This window comes from Protopterus annectens, chromosome 14.part0 (assembly GCF_019279795.1).
Source record: "Protopterus annectens isolate FY-2018-M chromosome 14.part0, PAN1.0, whole genome shotgun sequence".
Classification (NCBI taxonomy): Eukaryota; Metazoa; Chordata; order Ceratodontiformes; family Protopteridae; genus Protopterus; species Protopterus annectens.
In genome coordinates, this window is record NC_056748.1 from 187844438 (window position 1) to 187870240 (window position 25803).

The window sequence follows — 25803 nt, forward strand, 5'->3', positions numbered from 1 at the left end:
GTTTTCTGGTTTGATTCTTGGCTGGGGTACCTTCTGTGTGGAGTCTGCATCTCCTCCCTGTGTTTGTGTGCATTTGCTCTGGTGTCCTGCCATTTTACAAAGACGACGTGTCTGCAGTATTTCTCCCTGGGCATCTGCTGAAAATTGTTTTTGTTCCGTCAGAAGTAAAATTGACAGGCATTTGAATTTCAGACTTCATATTCTTCAGAAAATACATAGTAACACAACCTTTTATTCTAGCAATTTTCTAAGTTTATAAGATGAATATTTGAAAGTTGTCCCTATTTTTGGGACAGTATTCCCCCGTTATTGGCTTCATCCAGGTTTTTTGTGCTAGGGTTGACAGCTATGGCAAGAACTGAATTCAGTGAATATGTTTAAGGGATGTATTCCCTCATTACTGGGTTTGTCCAGGTGTTTTGTGCTAAGAGGTTGACAGCTATGGTGAGAACTGAATTCACCAAATGATAGCCATTTAAGTTTCAGTCTTCCTCTCTTTCACAAAGCAGCTGATTTGGCGTAGTGGTATGTTGCTCTGACTGTTTTGCACAGGGACCTTGGCAGTAAAATGTATGGTGGTAACACAGCATTTTATTCTAGCAACTTTCCAAGATTATACAAGCAATGTTTAATGTGTCCCTGGTTTTTGGGCTTTTAACCCCCCCAATAAATTTTGGCTTTTTCCAAATTTCTTGTGCTGCGAAGTTGAGATGCAGTTGAGTATTGAGTAGATTTTACAAGGAGCTGAGAGCTGCAGGGGAAGAGAAGTTTAGTGCTGCTTATGCTAAGTCTGCTTGCATTGTTAATAGCACAACAGGTTGTGTAATTGCTTTTGATGCAGAAGGCTGTGGGTTCTACTCCCACAAGGGGTGGATGCTGCCATACTGAGAATGTCTTCCTTGGCGAAGATACTAACTATGAGCTTGTTGTCAGTTTGCCATCCATTTCCTATTGCAATATTACTAGCTTATCATTTTTAATGTAATATAGGCAATTTATTCCTCAGGGGCAACATACACTTTATTTTTCGATGAAACCATGAAATATAAAAGTGTTTGCTAGCAGCAACCTCTTCATTAGTTACAGATTTCTTTAATGTGGAATTATTTAGATGACTTTTACTTCTTCAGAGATTGTGCATATTTACTGATAATGGTGGACTGTAGAATTGTGCATATTTACTGATAATGGTGGACTGTAGAAGTTTGAGTAGACTTTTATGATGGAAATGTTCTGAACTGGGCAGTTTTGTCATTATGGGTGCATGCATTTTGTTTCATTGTTTACTGGAAAAATTTTCTGAATTGGGCAGTTTTGTCATTATTGGTGCATGCATTTTGTTTCATTGTTTAATACATTTAAAATGCCCTCTAACAACTGTACTGTATTGTACAAGGAATATAATTTAGTACAATCAGGAAGGTGTATAAAAGAGCCACATGTATGTTTCATATGCAAGGCGCCTATGATTTGAAAACAGCCCAGAATTAATCTTTATCTGCCACTGGCAAAATGTATTTTTGAGTTTATGAATTCCAGGAACTTTTGGGCTAGAGTGTTTGGGCTTGAGTAGTGTTCCCAGTCTCAAGAAGGCCAGAAATCTCAACCTCAAGATGCACGCACTCGAGGCCCTTCTCAGTATGGAGAACATCGATGTCTGTGCTGTGACAGAAACCTGGTTCAAGGCTCCTGAGAGCACCCCAGCACTATCAGGTTTTACCTCATATCATGCTTTCTGGCCCCAAAATCCGGACAATACCAAGAAAGGAGGGGGGGTATCCATATTCATCAAGGACACCCACACCTCAAGATTGGTGGCAACGCACGATGCATCGGAAACCATCCAGGTGCAATTAACCATAGGCAAGACTGCTCTGCAATTTGTAGCATGTTACAGGCCACCCTCGCAAACTCAGGAACCTCACATGGCCTTCCTGAAAACACTGGAGGAGATAAATGTATCTCCGAACACCATCATACTAGGTGACTTCAACTACCCTAATATAGACTGGGAACACTACTCAAGCCCAAACACTCTATCCCAAAAGTTCCTGGAATTCATAAACTCAAATGCCATGGAACAACTAGTCACCATCCCCACAAGAGGAGAAAACATACTTGATCTCATCATCACGAACATGGGAGCACAATGTTCAACACCGGAAGTATACCCCTCACTGGTGAGATCAGATCACAAACTAATCTTGCTGGAGGTCCTCATCCCGCCCCCACCTGAAATGAAAAAGACCACAGTAAAGAACTTCTCGAAAGCCGACTTCACACTTCTAAAGACTAGTGTGGTCTCCTTTAAGGCCCCCGAGCCGGCGGTAAACATTACTCAAACTGCTGAATCACTTACAAATGCCTTCTACCAGCACCTACAGGGCTGCATGGATCAGGCAATCCCAAGCAAAACAAAGACTCTTTGTACCAAAGGCAAGCATCCAGTCTGGTGGACCCCAGCCATAAACAAACTCTACAACAAAAGGAGAAAGCTACTACAAGATAGAGCAAAATCCTTAAAAGGTAAGACACCGCTGATCACTATAAGTAAAAAGCTAAGAGCTCTCATAAAATCATCCAAAGCTAATTTTGAGAAAAAAATAGCTAAGGACTCTAAAGACAACCACAAGGCATTATTTAGCTATGTCAGAAACCTAGGAAGAAACTCCCAGATATGCTCAGAATTAGTTCAAAATGATGTGAAGATTACTGATCCTACAGACATTGCCAACATACTGGCTGACAGGTTCAGTGCAAACTTCTCCCCCCCTAAAGGAGAGATATCTATACCAAATGATTGTAGCCCCCCAAACATCTCTAATGCCCAGGTGAGAACTGTTCTCTCCAAGGCAAAGAACACAGCATCCATGGGACCTGATGGTGTCCCCGGCTGTGTGCTCCACGAACTCAACGAGGAATTAAACCCACAGTTAGGACAGCTGTTTAATCTTAGTCTCACCTCCGGATAATGCACTCCAGGGAGTGGTGCACAGCGACTGTGGTCCCACTCCACAAAGGCGGTGCCTCCACCGACCCTGGAAATTACCGTCCCATTAGCTTGACAAGCCTTATTTGTAAAGCCATGGAGAGGATCATAATGGATCTCATAAATAAAGACAAAGGGAATTTGCAGACTTTGGATCCAACCCAGTTTGGCTTTGTCAAAGGCAGATCATGCCTTTTAAACTTGGTTGACTTCTTCGAAACAGTCACCAAGGCCATTGACGAGGGAAAGGCAGTCCATACAGCCTACCTAGACCTGGCGAAGGCTTTCGATACAATACCCCACTCGGGTATCATTGAAAAACTCATCAACCTAAATGTAAACCCATACATTACAAGATGGGTTGCAAACTGGCTGATTGACAGAACCCACAGGGTCAGAGTTGCTGGAGCCATGTCAGACTCAAAGCCTGTCACAAGTGGTGTCCCACAGGGCTCAGTCCTGGGCCCACTCTTGTTTGGCATCTACTTTTCTGAAGTACAAGCAAACACAGGAGGGTTATGGCTGACAAAGTTTGCAGATGACTGCAGACTGGGCGCCGTAGTCGAAAACACATCTGACACAGATATCCTTCAGAAGGGTCTCACAGAGATGGATAACTGGTGCCAGAGCCATGGCTTAAAGTTAAATGCCAAGAAATGCATAGTCATACCCTTCGGGAAAAACAAGGTTACCCCTAGCTACCATATAGGTGGCAATCCCCTGATCACAGAGGAAGTTATCAGGGACCTGGGAACCCAGGTTGACAGTAGCCTTTCATTCGACACTCATATTGCTAAAGTAGTTAGGAAGACCTTCTACATTGCCCACCTTATCATGAAGGGATTCACATCTAGATCAAGGGAGGTCATAGTCTCCCTATACTCATCACTCATCAGACCAATGATTGAGTACAATGCCCCATTCGGAATGTATCTGACCCGACACTTGCAGCAGCTGGAGAGGCCACAAAAGTTCCTCACCAAAAGGATAAAGGGTCTCAAAAATCTGTCTTATGCTGCCTGACTAAAAGAACTCCAGATGTTCTTCATCTCACATTGCTGCAGTCCTTACACTTGGGTAGTCCGCTGTCCTCGGTCGGCCCGAATATCAAAGTATAAGGCTGACGTCGGTCAAGGCGCATTTAACTGACATCAGGACATCAGGGTACAAATGCGCATGACCGACGTCATATCCTCAGTCTTTTCTGCCGCATGGTCCGATGCAGAAGCAGCGTTGCAAGTGCCGGTTGGCGTTCTGAAATTGTTCGATTTCGGAGTTTCAGACCGAGTCAAAGTTGGCTAAGTACCCCGTTGGGGAATATTTTAGTTTTTTCTTGCCTCAGTGGTTTACCGGATGTCAGAAAAAGTGAATAATTGTATTTCTTGTGGGAAACAGATACCGCATAGAGACTACCATACTTTGTGTATTCCTTGTTTAGGGCCTGAGCACGACGTTGTTGGGTGTCGCTCTTGTGCTAGATTCAATAAGCGCACTATAAAGAGAAGATTAGATTGTGCCAGGTTAGTCTTGAAGCGGTGCAATTATAAAATGCCGCCGGATGCTCCGGCGCCGCTTCTTCAAAGAAGCGCAAGGACAAAGCAGTTAAACCTAGGCTAGAGGAACCGTCAGTACCGGACGCCGGTTCTTTAGAGGTGTCGGTGGAGCCGGTGGTTCCACCGGAGGTTTCTTTGGGATCCCAGGGAGAGACTTTGTTATTGCAGGATGTGGCCTCTCAGGAGGCAGGCCAGGCTGATGGGGCTTCTCAGGTTACTATACTCCTCCCTGCCTAGGGTGGTTAGGCCCTCTCCTTCTGTTTCCAAGGCTTCTCCCAGGGGCAGGCCAGGTTTAGCTTCAGTTGGTGTTACCCCTAGTTCTTCAGGAACTGTGCCCAAGAAGCATATGCTTAAAATGGCTGAAGATTTGATTACTTTGATTAGGGGTTCTATGCCCCCTCCTGATAAGAGACCTAGGGTGGAGCCTGAGCTAGGGAGTTTTGAGCAGGCTTCAGATGTTTCAGAGTCTTCGGCTGAAGACTTGCAGGAGTACTCTCCTTATTCTGATTCTGATGTGGATGATTCTACTCCTTCTGCTTCTCCTCCTGAGGATTTTTCTTTTCAGAAACTCTTCATTCCATGAGGGAGCATTTTAAGTGGGAAGGTCAGGACTTCTCTGATTCCAGGAAAAGGCTTAAGGAATTTTTGTTTTACCCCAGCATAGGCCTTTGGCTATACCTCCTGTTTTGGATGTAGTGGAAGATGTTTTACAGAGGCTTCTCTTAATCCTGATTCTTTGCCTCCTGCTCCTGTTAAACCGGATAGGTATTACAGGGTGCCTGAAGCTCATAAGTATCTTTTAAGAGTCCTAGGGCAGACCCAGAAACTGTTAGCCAGGGGCCTAAAGGTGTTAAGGCTTCTGTTGTAAAGAATCCGGTTCCTGCAGATAAAGAGGCCAGGGCCTTGGATAGATGGGGAAAGAAAGTTTATACTTCTTCCACTCTTGCTATGAGGGCTTTGAATTGCCAGTTTCACATGTTGAAATACCAAAACTATCTCCTTTCACAATTGAAGTCTAAGGTTGATGCTCTGGCAGAAGGTATTGATTGTAAAGAGTTGCAAGATTTAGTACATGTTTCTGAACAGGTGGGTAAGCACTCTTTGCAATGTGGTTTTGATGCTGTACAGGCCTCGTCTAGGGTGGCTGCCACTGGGTCAGTTCTTCGCAGGCACGCCTGGCTGAGGGATCAAAATTTATCTGACCATGTTAAAACAAGGATTTTAGATGCTCCTTTACAATCTGACTTGTTGTTTGGTTCTCCTGTTGAGGCAGTTTTAAAGAAAATGGAAGACAAGGCTAAGTCTATGCAGACTGTTAAAGATTTTTTGCAGGTCCAGCCTCCAAAGTTTAGTAGAAATTGGCCTACTAAGGGGTGGACGTATCCTTCTTATGATTCCCAGTCTAGGGGTAGATCTAGACGTGGTAGGGGCAGAGCTCAGGGCTCTTTCAGGCCTAGAACAGGGAGTTCTCCTGCACAGTCTTCGGGTGAGGGCAGGGGTCAGTCCTTTCAGAACAGACCCAATGACCTACCTTTTCAGCTGCCAGAGCCTTCTCGTCTGGCAGCACCTTTGGGAGGAAGGTTGGCACTTTTCAAAGAAAATTGGAGTTTAATTACCCAAGACAGATGGGTATTGGATATCATACACCACGGTTACAGGTTTTATTTCCATACCTTGCCTCCTTTCAAAGGCATGCCAGACGTTCCTCCTCAACAAAGAATAGAGGCTCACAAGCAAGTTTCTCTGTTACTCCAAATAGGGGCCATACAGCCGGTCCCTATGCCAGAAGTGGGCCTAGGATTTTATTCTCGCCTGTTCCTAGTACCAAAGAAGGGGAACACGTGGAGACCAATTTTGGATTTATCTATCCTCAACACTTATCTGGACATTCCCAAGTTCAAAATGTTGACGTTACAGCAGCTTTTACCTCTGCTGGGCAAAGATCATTGGATGGTAACTTTGGATCTCAAGGAGGCTTACCTTCATGTTCCTGTCAGACTAAGTTGCAGGAAGTATCTGCGTTTGAGCTGGGACTTCTCACTATCAGTTCTCTGCATTGCCCTTTGGCTTATCTACTGCCCAGAGTGTTCACGAAAGTTCTGGCTCCAGTGATAGCTTTCTTCAGGCTAAAAGGAATACAGATCTATCCTTATTTGGACGACTGCCTGATTCTGGCTCAAGGAAGGAAGAGCTTCTTCATCATTTGGAATATGTGATAGCAGTGCTAAGATGCCTGGGGTATTCTGTGAACGAAATAAAGTCCAGTCTAGTACCCTCTCAGGACATGTGCTTTCTGGGTGTGAGACTGAATACAGCATCCCAGATGGCCTTTTAACCCCGGACAAACAAAAGAGTCTTTCCCTTTACTTCCATCAACTATCTCATCAGTCCGGGCTGACTGCAAGGACAGTCCTTCAAGCCTTAGGGTTCATGGCATCTTGTATTCTGGTGCTTCCCAATGCCAAACTGCATATGAGGAAGCTGCAATGGTATCTCAAAAATGTATGGACACAGCACTGCCAGGATCTGGACACTGTCATTCAGATAATACCTTGCATTCAAAAGGAATTTTTGTGGTGGGCTCAGGAATGTCACCTAAACAAGGGACTCTCTGTGACCCGGCCAGAGGCGAGTCAGATTTTAACGACAGATGCCTCAGACAAAGCTTGGGGAGCTCATCTAAATGGAAAGTGGATACAAGACAAGTGGCCTGCCAGACTACAACATCTACATATCAACCTGAAGGAGATGTTAGCAGTCCAGTTTGCATTAATAGCTTTCAAGGATTTACTTCTTCCAGGGCAGGTGTTGATTCTAACAGACAACACAACTGTCATGTGGTACATCAACAAGCAAGGGGAACGATTCTTATCCTCTATGCAGGCAAGCAATGATTTTGTGGGAGACTGCTCTCAGTTTACAGCTCAATCTTCAGGCAAGGTTTCTGCCAGGAGCACAGAACTCCTTAGCAGATGTGTTGAGCAGACGAATTATGGATCCCCACGAGTGGAAATTGGATCCTCATGTATTTCAGAAATTGACAGTGTCATGGGGAACTCCAGACATAGATCTGTTCGCTTCTCCACTAAACCATCAGCTGCCAAAGTTTTGCACAAAAAGGTTTGATCCCACAGCTTGGAAAGTGGATGCTCTTTCTTTCAATTGGAGCAATCTTCATGTGTATGCCTTTCCACCTCTACCTCTCCTCCCAAAGGTACTTCTAAAGGTCAGACAGGACAAGCCAAGGATGATTTTAATAGCTCCAGATTGGCCTCGACAGCACTGGTACCCATTACTGAGAAGTCTGGTACGGAAGCCTCCATGGCCTTTGCCTTCGATTCCACACCTGTTGTCACAGGAGGACAGCCATTTACTCAATGTCAAGCTTCACTCTCTGCACCTAACAGCCTGGCATATTCTGTTTTGAACCATAGGGGGCCCCCTCTTCCTCAGCAAGTTTTGAATGTTATTTTGGAAGCTAGAAGGCCTAGTACAAGGAAAGTGTACGCAGATAAATGGAAGAGATTTTTATTTTGGAGTGCAGCAAAAGATTTTGATGTTTCTGAGCCTAATTTGAGTGTGGCTCTTCAATATCTTACTGAGTTACTGGACAAAGGTTTGTCTTTCTCTTCTATTAAGGTTCATGCTGCAGCAATTTCGGCTCACTATGATTGTGACCCACCATTGTTTTCTCATCCTTTGTTCAAGCAATTTCTTAGAGGGGCAAAGAATATAAGACCCCACGAAGAGCTCCTACTCCTGCTTGGGATCTCAATTTTGTGTTGGAGAAACTCACTCTACAACCTTTTGAGCCTGCAGCTACTTCTGAGTTGAAATATTTATCATGGAAGACTGCTTTTTTGTTGGCAATTACCTCTGCAAGAAGGGTTTCTGAATTGCAGGCCCTTATGGCGGTTGAGCCTTTCTTAATTTTCCATAAGGATAGGGTATCTTTATGTACTAATCCTTCCTTTATGCCTAAAGTGGTTTCTAGTGTGGCTTTAAACCAAACTATTCATTTGCCTACTTTTTATGCAAATCCCCAAAATAAAGGGGAAAAGATTTTGCACACTTTAGATGTACACAGGCAGTTGCGATATTATTTGGACAGAACTAAAGGGTTCAGGCAGTCTCAGCAGTTATTTGTTTCTTTTGCTTTGAGTTCTCAGGGCAAGCCTGTGACAAAACAAACCATTTCTAAGTGGATTGGGTTTTGCATTGCTTTCTGTTATTCCCATCATGGCAAGAAGATTCCAGCCGGGATTAGGCCTCATTCCACTAGAGCTACTGCCACTTCGACAGCTTTTTTGAGGGGGGTGGCAACCAAGGATATTTTGGAGGCAGCTACTTGGAGTTCAGTGCATACTTTCTCTAGGCATTATCACCTGCCACTTTACTCTAAATCCAGGGCTGGTTTTGCCACTGCTGTTTTGCAGGCCATTTTGGCAGCTCCTGCTTCCTTATAGTTTGGCCATCCTCCCATACCTCTGCTTTGGGATTCTACCCAAGTGTAAGGACTGCAGCAATGTGAGATGAAGAACATAGTACAGTTTTGTACCTACCATAAATGTAGATGAGCGAAGATCCACATTGCTGCAGTCCAATTTACCCTCCCTCCTTCCCCTCTGTAGTTAGAGGTGGTTGTGTGGGTTGAGTTGTAAATATTGTGTATATAGTGTATATTTTGTACATATAATTAGGACAAGGGTGCTTGGTTGTTTGTTTGCTGTCTTTTGGTTTTGACCTTTATTTTTAGGGTCTTCTGACATCTGGGGCAAGAAAAGACTGAGGATATGACGTCGGTCATGCGCATTTGTACCCTGACGTCCTGATGTCAGTCAAATGCGCCTTGACCGACGTCAGCCTTATACTTTGATATTCGGGCCGACCGAGGACAGCGGACTACCCAAGTGTAAGGACTGCAGCAATGTGGATCTTCGAACATCTACATTTATGGTAGGTACAAAACTGTACTTTATATTCAGTTGCTTACCGCTTGCTCAGAGGTGAACTGTGTCTGACATACAAGGCCATGTCAAACCCAGATTTGATGAACATGCTTCATCTCAAAAAATCTAGATCCCTGAGAACCACAAGGGCGGGAGACTTAAACCTCGACACGGTTATTAATAGGACGTGCTGGAGGGATAGATTCATCACCCAAAGACTCCCTATGCTGTGGAACAAAATCCCGGTTTATGTGAGGCAGAGCACCTTGCTGGCCTTGTTCAAGAGGAATCTTGACCAATGGATGGGAGATCGCAGATACACCCCAGGGGTTACCTCAGTGTCACTGCTCGACAGAGGCACAGCAAAATAATGGGCATAGTTTCTCCAACTAAAGGTGGCGTAAGCCACAAAACTATGGGCTAGGCTTGTAAATGCCCTCGGGCAGATAGCCTAGTATGAACCTATGAACCTATGAACCTATAATGCTGTTTCAATGAATGTGAGTTTCAAGGGCAGAGAAGTTTTAATGCTAAGTCTGTTTTCATTGTGAGACTGCATTGCTTTGTTTAGCAGATGTCTGAATGTTTGTGCTGTAAAATGCAAAATAAAACTTTCAAATGAAGTCCAAATCATCATAGAAGTAAAGCTGTATGCACATTAGTGTTTATGGTAAATGGAGTGAAATAGCCAAGCAATGGATCATTGGAATGGCTGCAGGGGGGGGCTCCATTCGACCATGATTTTGTGAGGGGGAAGGGTGGCAAACTCAGACAGCCCCAGCTGAACTATACCTCCCAACTGTCTAGATTTTCAAAGAATGAATAGATTTTTTCTTATTATTTTTCGTTTGTTCCTCATAAAATCTGTGGTTTTCTGGCAAATCATTTAGGAATTAAGTCACTAAATAATGACACACTGAGTTTCAGACTTCATAACCTTCAGAAAAATGCATGCTAAAGTAAGACCAATGACTAAATATATCCTCTGAGACAAATGAAGTACAATTTAATTCCAATGTGCTGGCGAATGGAAACTGTAATGTTGATGATTTTTTTCTTACGGATTTTAATGAACAACATGTTGTATCATGCAATATTCTGATTAATGATTGTGGTGATTTTAAAATATATAATTACAGTGACATAGTTTTTCAGAACAGCCTTGCAAACATTTTTGAAAAAGGTTTGTCCTATGTCCCTAGTAGGAAGGGCACACTAGACAAAATTCTTATTAATTTAAAGTTATTTACACGTAATTAAATTTAAAAACAATTTTCAAAGATAATTCTGAATTACATATAGGAAGGGAAATATGTAAGAAACCTAGTCTCTTTAATCATCCATTACATCCTGTCATATAGACTTTTGAAAGAATGTGTGAACATGATATACGACAAATGTTTAAAATGGAAACACACAGTGAAATGCAAGGCAACCTAAATTTACAAGAATCACAATTATTAAATGCGGTCTGCAATAATAGAAATATACGTGTTATGAAACCAGACAAAGGGGGTGGTTTAGCTATTATGAATGTTAATACATATGTAGAAAAAAATGCTTGGGTTGCATTAGAATGACACATATACAGAAATTAGCTTAAATGAGAAGAACATTCTTTATAGAAAAGTTGATATGGCCTTAGATGAGCTTTTATTTAATAGGGAAATTAGTTTGGAGGAACATAATTTCATGTCAGTTAAAAATCCAAAAATCCCAACCATATTCGGTATACCCAAGCTACATAAAGACCTTGTTGACCCCCCCCCCCTCTTCGTCCTATTGTGGATGCAAAAGCTTCAAGGACTTATTTTATAGCTAAATTCATTGATGTACAGTTAAAAGACATTTTGTTAAACTCTACATGGATAGTAAAGGACTCTTGGGATCTCCTTAAAAAACTTGACAAAGATATGTATACAGATGACCTGTCCTTTATTACCATGGACGTTAGGGACCTTTTCTCAGTTATCCCGCATGATACAGGGATTGAGTGGTTTTATCTATATTTATGTAGATATACCACTATTAGACATGACCGGATCTTAACACTTAGAACTTTGATGGAACTAATACTTGATACAAATGTCCTTGTTTTTGAGGGACAGTTATTTAAACAAGTAAAGGGAGTAGCAATGGGAGCCATTTGTGCTCCCATTTTTGCAAATATTGTCTTAGCTTTCTGGGAAAGGGAGTTTGTGTTTACTAATACTTTTTTGGGGTACTGGAAGTATTATTGCAGGTACCTTGATGATGTTCTTATATTCTGGGACAATAGTGAGGAAGAATTACAGCACTTTTTGTCCTTTTTGAAAGAAAGTACAGACTTCCTTGATTTTACACACAGTCTTAATAAAGAGGCTATTAATTATTTAAATACCACTATTTCAAAGGTGAGAGAAGATCAGGCCTTCAAGACAACATTATATAGAAAGCCGACCTATTCTAACACCTTACTTCATTATAACAGCTTTCATCCAATACATCAAAAAAGGGCCTTAGTAAAAGGGCAAGCGGTACGTCTTGCAAGAATGGTGTCAGACTGGGATGATTTTCTTCATGAAATTCATATATTAGAAGATATGCTTTTACATAGGAACTATCCCAATAATTTTTTACATCCTTTACTGCAAGAAGTGGTTAAAAAGAGGCAGAGAGGTATTTTATCACCCCTACTGGGGAAAGGTACTTCATTCGATATGGCTAACAAAGAGAATGATAAAGAACGTAACACTAGTTTTTCTGTTACAGGTGTCTTTAGTTATAATAAAAAAAATAATAATATTTGTGAAATCTTGCAACAAAATTGGAATATATTTAATATTGATCCTGAATTTAATGAGCTGATGTGTTTTAATCCTAAGATAGTTTATAAAAAGGATTTGTGTTTCAAAAACATGTTGGAGAAGAATACTAGAGGGTGTTTGGAGATAGGAAAAATGTCGAAATGTGTTTTTTGTTTGCAATGTAAATACATTTTAGAAGGGACTAGTGTCTCAATACCTAATTATGGATAATTTTTCTATAAACAGAAGTTTTCCTGTAGTACAAAAGGTGTGGTGTATCTTGCCCTGTGTAACTTTTGTAAAAGTTTATATATAGGTAAAACTATTAATGCACTAAAAATGAGAATATATCAGCATTACTATGACATTAAAAAGAAGGATGCAAAAAATGCCCTTGCCACACATATCATAGAAAATGAAGGGCATTATTTTAGTTTTACCATTTTGGAACAGGTGTTTTTGAATGACAGAGGGGGTCCTAAAAATGATTTTTTAGAATTATTAGAGTTGAGGTGGCAATTGAGAACTAATGCCACCCAACAACCAGGGCTAAATAAGAATGTATCAATTGGTTCTATTCTTGGGTTAAAAGCTGATGGCTTCATGTAGTTATTTGTTTATTTATTTATGTAATCATTTAAATGTATGCTAGAAATATGTGTGTGTGTGTGTGTGTGTGTGTGTGTGTGTGTGTGTGTGTGTGTGTGTGTGTATATATATATATATATATATATATATATATATATATATACATATGTTTTAGTTTAGATAGGATTTTATGAAGTTTTAAGCCTTTTTATGTTTTATCAAATGTATTATCTATATTTATAGGTATTTATTTACTAATTTTGATAATATTCCTTTAAGTAGGAAGGATAGGCATAATTGTTGTTTGATTAACTTGTGCATGATGGGATATATATATATATATATATATATATATATATATATTTTTGTGTTTTTCGGCTTCTCCCGGTTAGGGGTCGCCACAGCGGAACTCCGGTCCGCTAATGATTGGCAGGTGATTTTTACATGCTGAGTTGCCGGCCCTAACACACAACCTTCAACGAAGGTACGCCCATTCATGCATGTCTCCACAGAAGACGCTCTAGCTGAGAATCGAACGGGACAACGTCTTGCTGTAAGGTGACAACGCTACCGCAGCACCACCACCGCGGATATATATATATATATATATATATATATATATATATACATATGCATATACATTTTGTTGAGTCAGCTGTCTGTTTGTTTTTCTTCTAGATATTCTGATGAATTTTGTGTTATACCAAACGAAAGCCCTCAATAAACATCTTTTGTGGATCTTCTGTCCTGCTGGGGTTTATTTTTACTGGTTTGCCTTTCATTCGTTTTTCTGTCTCAGTTCATACAAGAGCAATTTTTAGTACTGTTTATATGTTCCCCCAATATATTTGGCCTTGTCCAGATTTATTGCATTAACAGGTTGAGAGGTATATGCAAATAAATTGCTTTATAGAATTAGGCATAGCCAAACCTCTCAACTGTCCCTGATTTTGGCTCAAAATGTTGTTCTTCCCCCTAATAATCCCTCCACAAAATAGCAATTTTGGAAGAAAACATGGAGGGTTTACAATTAAGAAATAACTGTAATAATCAGAGTTATAGATTACTTTTATTTCAGAAATGCATGTAGATTCTTTTATTTTGTCAGCTGCTCAAGTTAGCAGTACTAAGTGTCCCTTCTTTGACAGGTTCCCAGCAGTATTGTGTGGCTATTTTATATTTTTGCATCACATTTTTGGTCCATTTTTCATAAAATTGTGTTTTTTTTTTGACAAATTAGTGACAAATCATTATAGACTGAAGTTAGAAAATAATGACAGACATTTGAGTTTCAGATGTCATACCCTTCAGAAAATTCATACTAATGCAAGACCTATTCTATTATCTTTCTAAGTTTATAAGAGCAATATTTAAAAATTGTCCTTATTTTTGGGCCTTTGTCCTACTTCTGTGTATGGCTTTGTCCAGATTTCTTGCTCTGAGGTTGAGAGGTATGACAAATGTGTCAGGGCCATCACAGTCAGCCAGAGACATTTCAAATTGTGACATACTTGTTGTACCCCACTCCCTCATGTAGTGACTCTGGATGTTTCCAAGCAAGGCAAGGAGTAGTTATGCATTGTAAATGTGCAGAGTATCCCCCCATCCAAGGTAGACACAAGTACTACAGTGGCTTTTCATCTGTCCTTGATTTTGCAGAATGGGCTGGTTTGTCATATTTGTGTACTGTTGATTTATGCTTATTACTCAAAATGCCTGTTGCTCTGTGTTTAAGTAGCAATGCTTTAATAACCATCAGATAAGCTTATCTGAGATTGTAAGATGCAAGTAAGCTTTACTAAGCATAATATTAAAGAATTGCCAACATTGAAAGCCTTTCTGTTGTTGCCATGCAGAGAATACTTAACTAGATAATGTATAAGCCTTGGGTATTGAAATGCATATGACAGTATTTGTAATAAAGGACAGGATTACATTATTTTAAGAAGCTCATTACACTTGTTGGAGACTTCCAGTCATCTCTGCAGGCTTTACCCATAAACTAAACAGAATGCCAATCATGTGTGGTCCATAACCTGTACAGTAATCCTTTAAGCAATGTATCTTGAGCTTGTTTCTTGTTTGCTTTTCATTTTTTATTTTGATCATGTTTTCCCCATGAAACAAGTAGATAGTTGTCAGGCAGCAGGTTTTTTTGGATAAGAAACATTTTTACAAGTGGGGGCATCACAGAGATTTCTACTTTCAGCGTGTTACTTAGTAATTTAATAAAGCTGAATATAAATTATAATTAGAACTGCAGTGCAAGGAGAAGTGGTTTGAGTTGAGTGCTGCTTGTTTTTCTTATGCATTCCAGTAACGTATTTAAAAAGTAATTTATTTTTTCATGCCTCACAACCTTTTTGTTTCCATCTAGATATTAAGTAAGCTGTCATGCAACCAATGCACTGAAATATTTTTCTTCTTCTATATTTCATTTTGTCTTGATTGGACTCTCATAATGACGGTTTGGCACCCAGGGCAGCGTATTTAATTAAAGTTAGTTTTTGTGGTTTTGAGCATAGCTCCTCCCCTTTCTAGTTGTCCACACCCCTTCACATTGACCCCACCCATTCAGCTGTCTCCTGCAGCTCCCCTTTGATTTGAAGTCACCAGCCACCACTGTTCATAGGTAGGTACTAAGCTATTGGCCCTAGGGCCTATATAAGCCTAGCCAAAAGGTACCCAGGCTTTTGCCACCCAAGAAAATTATTTTCCTGTGCCCCTGTCGAGCAGAGCCACAGAATTGATCCCTGGGGTGAATTTCCTATCTCCCATCCAATCATCAAGATTTTTCTTGAAGAGTGCTAATGAGGAGCTTTGTTTGATATAGATAGGTAGTTTGTTCCAGAGTATGGGAAGTCTCTGGGACCGAAATCTATCCCTCCAGCATGTTCTGTTTATTGTCATTACAAGGTTTAGGTCCCTAGAGCGTGTAGCTCAGAGGGATTGGGATTTCTTTAAGTGGAGCATGTCTAACAGCTCTGGGTTTGACATAGCTTTGTATGTTAGGCAAGAGATTGCTTCTGAGTAGGCGAAATGCGACAGAGTAAATCAGGAGTTTTTTGATACTGTCTTCGCTGGGCATCTGTTTGAGGCCAGTAATCCTCTTTGTGAAATATTTCTGCAGCCCTTCCAGTTGTTGTAGATGTCTTGTGAGGTACATACCAAAAGGGGCATTGTACTCTATAATGGGTCTAATGAGTGACATGTAGAGGGGAATGACCTCTTTTTTCCTGGAAGAGAAACCTGTTGTGATGGTGTGCCACGTAGAAGGCTTTCCTGACTACTGTGGCAATGTGATTACCAAAGGAGAAACTGCTGTCCCCTGTGTCTCAAGGTCTCTTATCGCACTTTCAGTGTTAAGTAGACTACAGCCTATGTGGTAGTTCATGGGTACAGAGTTTTTACCAAAAGGGATGACAATGCACTTTTTGGCATTGAGCTTGAGGCCATGGCTTTGACACCAGGCATCTGTCTCAGTGAGGCCCTTTTGCAGGATGTCCACATCATTAGGAGATTTGATTATGGCTCCTAGTTTGCAGTCATCTGCAAACTTCATTAGCCAAAGACCTTCTGTGTTAGCGTGTACTTCAGAGAAGTAGATACCAAACAGGAGAGGACCCAGGACTGAACCCTGTGGTACTCCACTTGTCACTGGTCTGAGGTTGGATTTGGAGTCTGCTACTTTCACAGTGTGGGTTCTGTCAGTGAGCCAGTTGGCAACCCATCTTGTGACATAGGGATTTATACCTAGTTTAGTGAGTTTATCTATAATTCCAGAGTGGGGAATGGTGTCTAAAGCTTTGGCAAGATCTAGATAGGCTGTGTGAACCACCTTACCCTCGTCTACAGCTTTGGTGACCCCTTCAAAGAAGCATATCACGTTTAGGAGACATGATCTGCCTTTTACAAATCCAAACTGGGTGGGGTCTAGAGTTTGGAGATTACCAATGTCATTGTTTATAAGTTCCATGATGATACATTCCATAGCCTTGCAGACCAGGCTCATCAGGCTAATGGGTCAGTAGTTCCTGGGGTCTGTGGTGGCTCCCCCTTTGTGGAGTGGGATAACCATCATTGTGCGCCATTCAGTGGGCACAAAGCCTGAGGTGAGGCTATGATTGAACATGGTACTTAGGTGGGGTGCCAGTTTGTTCTGTAGTTCCCATGGATGCTGTGTTCCTGGCTTTGGAGAGTTTTTTTTTTTATCTGTGCATCCGTGATTACAGGAACTTTGCATTATTCCTGTATAGAGATGGGTCCTTTAGGGGATGAGGGGGGGGTAAAGTTAGCACTGAACCTATCTGCCAGGATGTTGGCAATATCAGTTGGTTCTGTATATTTAGTGCCATTGTGCTGTAACTCAGAGCAGATCTGAGTGTTGCCATTGAGATTCTTGACATAGCTATAGGATGCTTTGTGGTTGTCTTTAGAATGATTTTGTTTTCGTAACTAGCTTTGGAGGATTTTATGAGGGATGTCAGCTTCTTACTGAGGCTGACCAGGGAGTTCCTCCAATCATGGGATTTTACTCTTTTTTGCAAAAGTTTCTTCTGTTGTAGAGTTTGTTTATGGCAGGGGACCACCAAATTGGCTTCATTTTTTTGGAGTATAGCATCTTGGTTCTGTTAGGGATTGCACGATTCATGCACTTGTGTAAGTGCTTATAAACTGCATTTGTGTAGGATTCAGCAGTCGTACCTCTATTGTCCGTCAGCATGGGTGTCGTGAAGTTTGCCACTTCTGTCTTAAGAAGAGTAAAGTTGGCTTTGGAGAATTTTTTTTACGGTGGTTTCCCTAATGGGGAGTGGAAGCAGGATGTGGATGTCTAGGTTGATTAGCTTGTGGTCAGATCTGACCAACGAGGAATTGACCTCTGGTGTGGAACACTGGTTACCCATGTTGGTAATGACCAGGTCTAGGATATTGCTGCCCCTGGTGGGGGTGTGGATAAGTTGATCCAAAGTGTTGTAATTTATGAATTCCAGAAAACGTTGAACACAAGAGTTGGTCCACGAGTAGTTTTCCCAGTTAATGGTAGGGTAGCTGAAATCACCCATTATTAGGGTGTTAGGTTGTACCCTAATATTTTCCAGTGTATCAAAAAATGAGGAGTGGGAATCCTGGGGCATGGTGGTGGATCTGTAGCAAACTACAATTTGGATTGCTTTCTTGCCCATAGTTAGTTGCACTTGGATAATCTTGGATGCATTATGCTGAGCAATTAGCCTGGAGGTGTGGATATCCTTAATGAATATGGACATGCCCCTGCCTTTAGTGTTTCGGTCCCAGGTTAGATAGCCAAAAGGCGTGGTATGAATTATAGCCTGGTAATGCAGGGGTGCTCTCTGGAGCCTTCAACCAGGTCTCTGTCACTGCACAGATGTCGATGTTCTCCATTTTAAGGAGTGCCTCGAGTGAGTGCATTTTGAGGTTTAGACTTCTAGCATTGAGTAGCATTACCCTCAGATTTTGCTTGCTTATACCTGTTACGGTGGTGAATTTGTCATTTGGACCTCAACTAAAAAGGCACTATGGGGTGGCAAGAGCCTTAGCCAGTATCCAGAATTCCAAGGGTGACAGGTGCAGACCATCTCTTGCAAAGCATCATGGTTTGTCAGTCATGTCATCCCAGGCAGACAGATACTGGATTCCCTTAGAATGACACCAGAAGCTTAGCCAATTGTTGAAGTCAATCATTTTGTCCTTGTACTGAGGTATCTTTCTGGGTGATGGCAGGATGCTACTCAGGGCTAGGGTCATACCTGCTTGGGCTACAAGATTGTACAGCTCCTCCATGTCTCTTTTCATGTAGTTGAGGGAGGTACGTCTCAGGTTATATTTGTACTTGTTGTGGAGTGACCTGAGTGCATGCATTATGTGGTGGATCCTGGCACCCGACAGACAGCTGACAGTAACTTTCTCCTTGTTTAGCCTGGTGAGTGGAACATCAGTGTGCCTGACTATAGAGTCACCTATAACTAGAGTGTTGGGTATGTTGCTATGCCTTATGGGCTGTGGTTGAGTGGCACACTGAGTTTGTGGGCTATGTGTCATTTGGGTTGTGTTGGGGGGGTGGAGCTTGCTTGCGTTTCTGCTTTGGCGGTCCCTGTTGCTTGGGCAGATTTGTAATGAGAGCCTCCATGAATGTAGGTGTGTGTATTGTGTTTCTATGTGTGTGTTTTGGTGGTGTAGGTTTTGAGGGACTATGTGATGAGTGTGGTGTGGTGCAAGTGTCTACCTTCTCCTCTTGACTGTCTAGTCCAGTCTTGGGTGAAGAGATCTTTGCTTCCAGTTTGGCTATATAAGTGCATCTCTCACAGGTTGTAGTGTTGGGTGGTAGGAGGAGAGGGTTGTCAGTGTACATGAGGCAATTGTTGCATTGCCCCAAGATGCCCAGATTCATCAGGTAGACAGGAGAAAACACCGGGAGCTGACCCTTAGACATGCCTGGATAGGTGCTTATTTATTAAGTACTAAAAACTGTTTTCCTCTAGACAAGTGAGGAAAGTTGAGTGCTGTAGTAATTTGCAGCTTATTTAGTGCTTACAATGAGTTCTGAACAAGTGCTGAGCTGAAAGAAACAGATTTGAGTGCTGAAACTATAAAACTGGCTAGTTCTAAGAAACAAAATTAAGCTAGAAGGCTTCCCTCCAATACAGAAAGGCTTGAAGGCGCAGACGCTTACAAACAGTTCTGGATACAGCAAATCTGTATCTGGACTAGATGACTTACAGGAAAGGCAGGAAACAAGCTTAGAAATGTTTTTTTTTTTGTAAAGTGGAAAGGGGAAAGGAGGAGCAGAAACTAACTGGGTTGGCCTTCTCAAATGTTCTCCCTGGATTAGGTAGACTGAGGTAATGACACTAGACTGGGAGGAGTGTCCCAGATTTATTCCTTTCCTTTTCTTTTAAACTATTCTTTTTATTAATATTTATTTTTTAACTTCTTGAAATTGTATGCTTAACCTGTCCCCTTGGGGTTTCATGTACTTTATAAATTCTAATTGAACATGGAGTTTTGTTTTGATGGATTGTGTATGTGTGCCTGCGTCTTTTATTTTGTGCAGTTAGTATGCATCTGTTTTGCTTGGGATTTTTGGGGATTTGCTAGGTCTCTTTTTTAATATTGATGGGTATGCAGGCCTTGAGGCTCTTGATCTTTCCCCTTAGCTCATCTGCTTTTTAAATTGTTATTTATTAGCTCTTTGATCATATTTTCAGCCTTGAGATTTTTTGTGGCAGATATGCTGGGCGCTTGAGTGGGTTTGTTATATTCTTGAATTTTAGGAGGTTTGTTGGATTAATGGCTTATTATTGTTCTCCTTTTTTAACTACTATGATTTGGAATGTAGGAAGTTATTTTTTCCTTAAACTTCAATATCTGTCACACTCACAATGTTTCCTGTATTGTGTGCAGATGTCGTAATTGCATAACTCACAATAAGCTCTTTTTTTTAACCTGTAAGTGAAAAAAAAAAAAAAGAGATATAATCCCTCTTATTTAATGAAAGAGTTTGCTTTATAGTGACATGTTTATCCACAAAACTTTATTGTATGATTCAGAAATGTAATACTTCATGAGATGTACTTCCTTATTATATTACTTGAGGAAGATACAAGGAGTTGGGAAGTAGTATAATGGTTGAGGTGTTTGCCTCACAGACACAAAGTACCAGGTTGGATTCTCACTTTTAGCAAGGAAATTGGCTAGTCTTTATATGGCCCATGGGGCAGCTAGCCTACTAATTAGCTATGAACTTATAATTGGAGGAGATAATTGTTTAGAAGCAAAGAAACATCTGCCTAGGCAATGTCAGAAGTTTCTGCTATGCATATATCAGACTAGAAAGACGTAGGCAGTGTGGAATATCAGATTTGTGTACTATATGTTGCAGCAAACAGCCTGTGTGGAATTGCAGTCAAGCATGTAGCAGACGTCTGCATGCTGTTAGACATACTACTGTTTGAAATATTCCAGCACCATTTGAGCAAGACTGTTGCAGTGACCCTGATCACAGCCTCTCAGATCCTTGATCACTTCATGGCTGTTCTGTGTCATGAAGCAAGGAACAATGTAAAGTTCCTACTAACAGTACAAAACAATAAGTAGCCATGTTCTGTTCTGTGGAGTTGTACACCTCCATTAGCAGACAGCAGCATAGAATGTACATACCAGATACCATTGCATGACAGCCCAGATTGACACTCCATCCAGAACACCAGCCTGTGTGTCAGAATGATGGAATGATCCTAAAGTATCAGAGAAATATATTGGTTTAATTTCTCCAAGTCTTTTGAGAAATAGATATATCTGTCAAAGATTACCACTCTTCTGGAATAAGCTCCCACTTCACATGAAGCAGAGCTCCTCAATGACCCTATTTAAGTACAACCTTGACAATTGGATGGGTGACTGTAAATTCACCCTGGTAGTGGCACCTATGTTCCTCACAGTCAGAGTAGTTTGTGCTGATTATAGTATTGCTCTGCTAACAATAACCATCTAACTATGGTCAATTAGGGTACATTTTTTTTACATGGCTAGCCTTGTAAAGGCCCTAGGGCCATTAGCCTAGTAACCTCCTATGAACAGGAAAACGGGGAAGACTATTTAAAAATTATGTCTCACTCTCACTGTATTATTACCAGAGTTGCTACATACATTTAGTTTTAATACAAAGTGTATTACATTGTAATATCAATTATATTGCATTGAAATTATAGATTTGATTTATAAGGATATATGTACCTTGTGTTACTTCATCAGTCTCCCCCCTCTGCAGCACTGTTTTTCTTCCCTTTCTTATTTTCTATAAATTCAAGTGAAGCTCTTCTTACTTTCTGATATAATTGAATACTTTATAATTTTTTTACCACTTTCTTTCAAAAAAATTGTGACTTTCTTTCAATTAACTTTTTTAATTTAATGATTATTTAAGTTAACTACTATTAATCTGAGAGGGAATATATGATGAAAAAATATATGAACAGAATTAAAGTGAGGGGAAAGAAAACAAGAGGTGAAGGTAGAGTGAAAGGTAAGGTAGAAGTAGTAGTTTTTAATGCTTTTCCTGCTAGTGAATACTATTTAAACACCTGAACACAGTATGGGTTACAGAATACAGTACCTTTGGTGTTATAAATTCATTTCTGACCTTTCAACAAGACCTGTTTCACAGTGGATTTGACTATTGGTGTGCTTTGTGATGACAGCTTAATTTGTAATGAACAATGCACTGTCTATCTGGCTGTTTAAATACAAAGGCAAACTGATACTGGAGTTTAACCATTTGTTTTTTATATATTTCATTGATGTCAGGCATGATCAGCTAAGAAAACTATCCTTGGATGAGATTAATATATATCTAGCAAGCTAATTCGGCTTGGCTTGGGAGTGCCTTCTGTGCGGAGTCTGCATGTCCTCCCCGCGGTTGGGTAGCATTCGAAAGACATGCGTGCGTAAATGGGCATGCTTTTGTTGAAGGTTGGGCGTTGAGCTGGCACCTCAGCATTTTGAAAAAAATCTACTGCCAATCATTAGCGGACCGGAGTTCCACTGTGGCGACCCCTTACCGGGAAAAAGACAAACAATAGCAACAACATTAAACACCTTTAGTAACTTCACATATTACAGTGATGTGGGTACATATACAGTTCTAAATGCGGAAATAAACCATTACAAACATATAATATAAATATATTTTATATATATATATATATATATATATATATATATATATGTGTGTGTGTGTGTGTGTGTGTGCGCATGTGTGTATGCGTGTGTGTGCATGTATGTGTATATATATATATATATATATATATATATATATATATATATAAATATAAATATATCTATGGGTCTACTTCATATAAAGAAAATTCCACTTACCTGACTTTCATAACATCGAGCCGAGAACACAGAAAGTCCATAACACTGACCACTCGGAACACCATTTAACTAAAGGCAAGTAACCTGTTTGCCAATCTGAGAAACTGAAATTGAAGTAAAGAAAACACACCCATGTGGGGGGCTGCACCCCTACACCCCCCAACTAAATATACTAACTCCAAGATCGCACTATCGTGGAGGTCAGGAGTAAAGGTCAACATGCTGGCCAAGCAGTTACTAATGTTGTGAGCACTGATCCCTATGCAAATGAGGTGGAGATACTGAATAGCATAATGGGGTAACCATGTCTGCATATCCCCTCTGTGTAGGCAGAGAACAATGTTGGTGTCCACGGAGGAGGTAGCTAACATCAAGACAGGGTGTGTCCAATAACGTCTAAGCTGATTGGAGCTTAGCTGCACCTGTTTGCACAATGCGCCGCCATGCTGAGTGTGGAAGCTTGGGGAGGGGGTGTGTACTGATTTCTAAGCTTTGTTTACCTATGGGGCACATGTTTCTGCAGCACACTGCTCTGCTGAGTGTAGAAGTTTGGGTGTGTGCAGTGACTGCTAAACAATGTTTACCTATGGGGTGTGTGTTTGCCCAGTGTGCTGCAGTGCTCAGAGTAACTAAAAGACCAGTGATGTATTAATTAGTGTTGATCCTTGCTTAACTTCAACTAGGGCCATTGAATGATGTCAAAAGATATATTAAGCAGGTGAAATGCATCATAGGTAGCCAATCACGTAGGCAGCACCTACAATAGAGCACTACGAAGCATACACACACCCTACAATATGATTTTTCCTCCATACTCTGCACCATTGGAGTACAGACTTGGGAATTTTAAGCAAAAGAATGCTGGGGTGTTGCAGGTCTTCTACATTTGTATGTGTTAGATACTGAAGTCAGTGCTGCTGCTGCTGACACTAGGCCTAGGCAGAGAAGGAGAGTATTCAGGCACAGAATAACCTTCCAGAAGTTACATGAGCTGGAGATTGTAGGGCACTACAGGGTGGACAGGGACATGCTGCAAGAACTCACTGAGCTCTGCTACCCTCAACTCAGGCCCAGAGCCAACAGAGGGGAACCCATCCCAGTGGAAAAAAGGTATGTGCAGCCCTTAGGTTAATAGCCACATTTGCCTTCCAAAGACCAGATAGAGACATGATGGGGGTCTGACAGGCATCAGCATCCAGGGTACTCCACCATGTACGCTTCTTTTGCCCCCATGTACGCTAATTTAGCGATGGGACTTTTTGAGCTGGAGTATATCTATAAACATATTTTTTTTCAGAAACATGTTATTAGATACTATAGATATGTTGATGATTTAATTTTTTTAGTGGAGGGAGAACAGTCTTTGGCCCTACAATTTATTTCAGATTTAAAGTCCAATAGATTTCTTTTGGACTTTGATGGTCTAATTATGGACACACGATTACCTTTTTTAGATGTGATTCTTGATATTTCCAGTGGTTATAAATTAATAACTTCAGTAAATAGGAAATTTGAAGGTCCAATACAATATGTACGTGGCGATAGTGGACATGCTCCACATACAATACGGTCTTCACCATATGGAGAAATGCTACGGATATTTAGATTATGTAATGAAACAACGGAATTTAAAAGAGAAATTGATTTGTTGTATAACTCTTTCTTATTGAGAGGGTATAATATGAATGTTTTGGATGAAAGTTTTAATAAATTATGTGAATACTCTCAGAGTTATAAGAAGAATAGGACACACGATAGGAAGCCTGTTTTTTCAATAAGTCAATATAAACAGAAACAACAGGAGGTTATTTATTTTGTTACCACATACGGATGTTACACATCTGAATTTATAAAGATTATTTCTATGTTCTGGAAATATTTTAGTACTTTGGGTAATGTTAAATCTTGGTTAAATGTTAGCCTGAAATTTTCATATAAAAGGAGAAGAAATATTAAAGACTTCCTGATTAAAAGTAAATTTAGTTTTCCAATTGAAATAATGACAGATAGTATTAGTTACAAAGGGACTCATCAGTGTGGTAAATGCAAGGCTTGCAGTTTTGTGATTTCCAGCTTTGAGCATATTAATGGTATCCCTTTTAGGGTAAATAATTATTTTTGTTGTAATACTGAGAGGGTTATTTACGCTTTAAAATGCCCTTGCCACAAATTCTATATAGGGGAAACCAAGAGAGCCTTTAAGGTAAGACTCTTGGAACATGTTAGAGATATAATTAATAACAAGACTGAAAGTCCTGTTGCTAGACATTTTTTTGAAATGCACAATAGTAATGACAAGATGTTACAGGCATCAATTTTAGAACAATTACCTGATAATAATTATGAACAGTTAAAAATTAAACAGATGTTGTTGTATAAAGAAACAGTCTATATATTGAAGTTTAAAACTTTATTTCCATATGGACTAAATGAGGATTTTAATTGGAAAATGCTGCTAGTTTAATTTTTTAAGTATTTGATTGTTTAATTGTTTTAATTAAGTGATTTAGTCTGTATATAAGCACTGTGTTTTTTACTTGTTCTGTACTCCTTGAAGGCGAAGACCGAGACGTCAGAGAGATAGCAATTCTGCATTAAATCGTATTTGGTGAATCCTACTGTTGTTTTTCTTCTACTTGTTTTGGTGCCTTGTTGTTGCTACTGGTACTCCACCAATTCCTGGATGCCATGCTACCACATGCCAGTGAGCACATTTATTTTCCCTTCAACCGTGAGGTGAGGGCCAGCAGTATGCAACTCTTATACCATGTAGCACATTACCCTGAGGTACTGAGTGCCATAGATTGCACTCTTGTACACATCAAGACACCACCCGGTGAAGAGGGTAGAGTCTACATCAACCGCATGGGGTACCATTCCAATTACCAGGTCATGTGCAATGCCCAGGGCATTATCATGAATGTGTGTGCTTGCAGCTATCATGACTCCCATATCTGGCATGCATCACAGCTGTATCAGATGTTTGCTAGGGGGGACATCCCACATGGCCATTTACTAGGGGATGCTGGCTAAGCACGGGAACC